Here is a 6,723-nt window from a genome sequence, read left to right on the forward strand (position 1 = left end):
GAATTACACTATTTGGTGCTGCAACACAAGCCAGGCCACTGCTGGCTACACAGAATACAGGGTCATGGAGCTTCACACACTCCTTTTCATATTTCTGGCTTTCCCTCTGTCTCCTCTAGTAGTCTAGGCACAGTCAGTTTATCAGCATGGGTCAAGCAGGGATTTGTTGTTGCCAGAGATGACAAAGGTCAGACTTCTGGGAATGCACTTAGCTGAGGTGCCTGCTATCCTTCTGTTAGTGTTCACAGGGTGTTGAGCCAGACACGACATCCTGTTATAGATTGTGGTCTTGAAGGTCAGTTGCATATGGGTCAATGACATATAAGAGTGTACACTATAAAGAAAAGGATCTTTTTTTAAAACATGCAAAATTCTTAGAAAATTATTCTTAGTACTTATATTGGGTTCATAGGGTTTTCAACTTACTCTAAAAGTGTCTTTGGTACTTACAGCTCTAATGTAAGTGTGTATATATATATATATATCTAATATGTGTGTGTGTGTGTGTGTGCGTATATATATATATATATATATATACACAACAGTTCATTCTGGTTCTCAAATCTGATTGGTTGAGAACTGTGAGATATTGTACTGATATCGCTACAGGAACACCCTTTCACAATTTTGTATCACTCCGCTTGTTCTAGCCGGGTTTATGTTTTTTTTTAATTATTCACTGAGCTAATCGTAGAGTACGTTAGTTAATATAAGAAGAAACGTCTAGCTTCGTGGTCTCTCTCTCTCTCATTTGGATGCACGTCTTGCTGCATTGTTTCTCTCTTATAACCTCATTATTTCTCACTAATAACCTAACTGAAGCAGCACATGCCCTTGATACGAATTCTAAAAGTGACGTATGTTTAACTGTCAACTTGAGCTTTGAATACGTGGCGGAAGGAAGTAGTTCCGCACAAAAGAGGGTTTTATTAGGCACTCTGTTGTTTCTTGTTAAATTACACACGTTCCGTCGAACTGTTGTATAAACGTAATATTACTCGAGTACGAGAGCGAGACCGGCTCTATATCAGCGGCTGTGATTGCCTCCGGCACACGGCCTGCGGCCTCGTGCCTCTGGCCTAATCACAGCCATGCTGATATAGAGCCGGTATTGCTCTCGTACTCGAGTGATATTGCTCATATATATATATATATATATGGGTGCATCTCAATCAGCTCCCTTGTTCAGGAGTCAGGGCACTGATCCGGGAGTTGGCCATTTTAAGGGAATGTTCGCTCCCTGAAAAATCCCACAATGCACCGCAAAAACTAGGGAGCATCGGCACTCACTATGCTCCCTTACCGGAAATAACATCACATTTCTGAAGCGTGAAACATAAACCACACGAGTCAATTCGATAAATATAATGACACGCGATAGAAAATTTGAAAAGACAGACCGTTTTTAGTATATTTCAACATAAACACACATCGCTTGACAGGTAATGAACACATCTAATTATCATTTATAATTAATATTCGGCTAAAATGTTGTATGAACATTTAACGGAACGATGTGTTTTAAAGAGAATTAAAAAATAATATAAAAATTTGATTGGTTCTGCCTGTTGTTTATTAATTCCAGTGATGACGTTCTACTATGTTGTCCGGTGACGTTGTACGTAGTCATGTCACTGGAATTCGAGTGACCGAATTAGTGTACACGATATAATGATTCACGAGCTCGGGAGCTAGGGAGCTGATTGAGACACACCCTATATACATATTTATATATACTGTATAAATATATATATATATATATATATATATATATAAAAAACACACACATTTTTCATATTCTCCTCTCCCGAATTAGTGTACACGATATAATGATTCACGAGCTCGGGAGCTAGGGAGCTGATTGAGACACACCCTATATACATATTTATATATACTGTATAAATATATATATATATATATATATATATATATAAAAAACTGACACAATTTTCATAATTTCGGCTCTCTATGCCACCAGAACAGAATTAAATCTGGAACTCATGGACATCATCAGAGACTGGGTTTCCTCCTTTGTGATGTTTTGCCAGGCCTTTACTGCAGCTGACTTCAGTTGTTGTTTGTTTGTGGGTCTTTCTGCCTTTAGTTTTGTCATCAGCAAGTGAAATGCATGTTCAATCAGGTTGAGATAATGGAATCGACTTGGCCATTGCAGAATATAATCGACTTGGCCATTGCTTTTTTTTACCTTCAAAAACTCCTGGGTTGCTTTTGCTGTATGTTTTGGGTCACCGTCCATTTGTACTATGAAGCACTGTCCAATCAACTTTGCTCCATTTCACTGTATCTGGGCAGAGTATATCCCTATACACTTCAGAATTCTTCCGGCTGCTTCTGTCCTGTGTCACAACATCACTAAACCCCAGTAACCCAGTGCCACTGGAAGCCATGCATGCTCATGCAATCACACTGCTCCACCATGTTTCACAGATGTTGTTGTGTGCTTTGGATCATGAGCTGTTCCAAGCTTTATCCATACTTTTTTCTTCCCGTCATTCTGGTACAGGTTGATCTTAATTTCAGCCGTCAAAATAATGCTTTTCCAGAAGTGGTCTGGCTTTTTTAGATGTTTTTTAAAGTCTAATCTGGCCTTGTTTGCACCTTGTGGTGAACCCTCTATATTTGCTCTCGTGAAATCTTCTGTTGATTGTAGACGTTGACAGTGACAAGGCTACCTCCTGGAGAGTGTTCTTCTCCTGGCTGGATGTTGTGAAAGGGTTTTTCTTTACCATGGAGAGGATCCTCCGATCATCCACCACTGTTGTCCTCTGTGGACGTCCAGGCCTTTTTATGTTGCTATGTTGCTGAGTGCGTTCTTTTTTTCTCAGAATGTAATAAACTGTTGATTTGGCCACTCTTAATGTTCATGCTATCTCTCTATCTCTCTGGTTTTGTTTTTGAAGCCTAACAATTTTCTGTTTCACTTGTATGGAGAGATCCTTTGACTCCATGTGGGTTTACAGCAACAGCTTCCAAATGCAAATGGCACACTTAGAATCAACTTCAGACCTTTTACCTGCTTAATTGATGTAGAAATAATGAAAGAATAGCCCATATATATATATATATATATATATAGTAGCCTAGGTATATATTACAAATAATTTGAATGAAAATGTCATAAATACGTAAAACATGTCATAAAAAGGTCAAATTATGTAATATTTTAAGACACGTATTGACCGTGACGCACATCCATGAGGGGACATCCACATCCTCTCTATGATATAATTTCCTGTTTCCTGTCATGATGTTTTTCCCCTGTATGTGTCTGCATGGTTGGACCACATGACTTGATGTGATTTGGCAGCTTTTTAAATATCTAAGTAAGCAGTAAGCAAAGTGATGAGTGATCTAGCAATGTATGGTTTATCAATGAATGATTTTCATTGATAAATCATATTATGCTAGATCACTCATGTAAAAAGCAGCATGTTACTTTTTATTTATAATATTAAAAGTAATGCATCGTAAATCTATAAAAAATAAATCTAATAAAAAATTGTATGAACAAAAACAAGCATATAAATAAGCAGTAAAACATTTTGTGTGTGTGTGTGTGTTTAGGTGTATATATATCTATGTCACCTTGACATTTATGAGCCTCACAAAAAAATTATTTTAATACAAAAATGTAAATATTCTCATCATATAAAAGGTTAAAGATAAGTTAAAAATGTGTCATTGACCCATATTCCTTCTGGCATTTCCTTTCTATTCCATTAGACTATTTTAAATGCCTTGAAATTTAAATCATATTGTTTTTATATGATGCTATTAAAATCTAAAAATGCCTTTATAAAAATCTAAATACACAATTAGAATATTACTCAAAATAGAAGAAGTTAAGTGATGCTGTATCGGGAGGTTGCTGAGTTCCACTACCATGGGGGTCATACGTGATGCCATGTGGGCAGGTGTGATGTGTGTGGCTTTGGGCGGGACAAGAATGGCCATTGCCTGTCACATCAAACGAGACTTCGATCCTCCTCCCTTTCCAGGTAGGGCCTAAATTAAGGCAACCCGATCTGTGTGGAACTCGCCTCTACTGAATAGTCCTTCAAAGCAGCAGGCCTCTCTTCCATCCAAGGCCTTTGTAATGGAATCCACCGCTGTTATTTTGCCTCTTGTATTTTCAGGCAGGGCTATTATTGTTCTCGGCCCCGGATGTGTTACCCAGACAGAATTCCCATGTCCTGCTCTTCATTTTGCGCAAACATTGTTATCGGTGTACTCAGACCAACAGATCAAGCGTCACAAACAGAAAAAAGATGGTGAAAGAGGCAGTTTGTGATTCTGATATGTTGAGAAAGGTAATGGTAAAGTGATAAAGGGGTGCCAGAGGAGGTATTTTTAGAAGTGGACAAAATTGGCAGTCATCTTTGGGGATTACAGGGCCACAGGCCTGACAAGCCGACTGAACCTTGATCTCTCACTCTCTCAATTTACTAAAGAACAGCTGACCACCCCCTCTCCTGGAGGGGAGACTATTTTAAATGCCTTGAAATTCAAATCCTATTGTTTTATATGATTTTATATGATGCTTGCACACACTCAAGCTCGGCCTCAAATGCAGGGCTCCGGCCCAAATGTGTTTGTGAGATGGCTTGTGCCTCTCATCACCATGGGACTGCACGTTCCCTTGCTAATTACTTGCTTGAATTGGCACACAGAGGCCCTGTTAATGACATGTAACCTGATCCCAAAAACCTGAGACGCTCCACAGAAGGTGCAGCCTGTAAATGGAACGAGGGGTTACGGAGGGCGGCGGCAGCGGCAGCAGGGGGCTGTAAAGGAAGTCTTCAGAAAAGTTTCAATGGCATTTTCTTTTCATCCTACCTCGATATATCACATATTAAAGTAGTATTAATAAGCGCAACACTACTTTTTGTTTACAGCGGTAAGCAAGAAAACACTAAATTGCAGCTGTAAGGGCCACCTACAGTGGCAGAGAGTGAATTTTCATTTTTTTGCATAATTTCTATTTGCTTTAAATCTTGTCATTGTACAATCTAATTTAAATAAAAATAACTGCTCACGCTACAGGTATGTTGCATCTTTGTTTGGACTTTGATTAAAATGCAATGGTTGCCTCTAGTTTCGAATTGTACAAATGTGTGTTTGTGTGTGTATTTTGAATGACCGTATATATATATATATATATATGGGTGCATCTCAATCAGCTCCCTTGTTCAGGAGTCAGGGCACTGATCCGGGAGTTGGCCATTTTAAGGGAATGTTCGCTCCCTGAAAAATCCCACAATGCACCGCAAAAACTAGGGAGCATCGGCACTCACTATGCTCCCTTACCGGAAATAACATCACATTTCTGAAGCGTGAAACATAAACCACACGAGTCAATTCGATAAATATAATGACACGCGATAGAAAATTTGAAAAGACAGACCGTTTTTAGTATATTTCAACATAAACACACATCGCTTGACAGGTAATGAACACATCTAATTATCATTTATAATTAATATTCGGCTAAAATGTTGTATGAACATTTAACGGAACGATGTGTTTTAAAGAGAATTAAAAAATAATATAAAAATTTGATTGGTTCTGCCTGTTGTTTATTAATTCCAGTGATGACGTTCTACTATGTTGTCCGGTGACGTTGTACGTAGTCATGTCACTGGAATTCGAGTGACCGAATTAGTGTACACGATATAATGATTCACGAGCTCGGGAGCTAGGGAGCTGATTGAGACACACCCTATATACATATTTATATATACTGTATAAATATATATATATATATATATATATATATATAAAAAACTGACACAATTTTCATAATTTCGGCTCTCTATGCCACCAGAACAGAATTAAATCTGGAACTCATGGACATCATCAGAGACTGGGTTTCCTCCTTTGTGATGTTTTGCCAGGCCTTTACTGCAGCTGACTTCAGTTGTTGTTTGTTTGTGGGTCTTTCTGCCTTTAGTTTTGTCATCAGCAAGTGAAATGCATGTTCAATCAGGTTGAGATAATGGAATCGACTTGGCCATTGCAGAATATAATCGACTTGGCCATTGCTTTTTTTTACCTTCAAAAACTCCTGGGTTGCTTTTGCTGTATGTTTTGGGTCACCGTCCATTTGTACTATGAAGCACTGTCCAATCAACTTTGCTCCATTTCACTGTATCTGGGCAGAGTATATCCCTATACACTTCAGAATTCTTCCGGCTGCTTCTGTCCTGTGTCACAACATCACTAAACCCCAGTAACCCAGTGCCACTGGAAGCCATGCATGCTCATGCAATCACACTGCTCCACCATGTTTCACAGATGTTGTTGTGTGCTTTGGATCATGAGCTGTTCCAAGCTTTATCCATACTTTTTTCTTCCCGTCATTCTGGTACAGGTTGATCTTAATTTCAGCCGTCAAAATAATGCTTTTCCAGAAGTGGTCTGGCTTTTTTAGATGTTTTTTAAAGTCTAATCTGGCCTTGTTTGCACCTTGTGGTGAACCCCATGCTCATGCAATCACACTGCTCCACCATGTTTCACAGATGTTGTTGTGTGCTTTGGATCATGAGCTGTTCCAAGCTTTATCCATACTTTTTTCTTCCCGTCATTCTGGTACAGGTTGATCTTAATTTCAGCCGTCAAAATAATGCTTTTCCAGAAGTGGTCTGGCTTTTTTAGATGTTTTTTAAAGTCTAATCTGGCCTTGTTTGCACCTTGTGGTGAACC

This window comes from Sinocyclocheilus grahami, unplaced genomic scaffold (assembly GCF_001515645.1).
Source record: "Sinocyclocheilus grahami isolate Dianchi unplaced genomic scaffold, SAMN03320097.WGS_v1.1 scaffold314.1, whole genome shotgun sequence".
Taxonomy (NCBI): domain Eukaryota; kingdom Metazoa; phylum Chordata; class Actinopteri; order Cypriniformes; family Cyprinidae; genus Sinocyclocheilus; species Sinocyclocheilus grahami.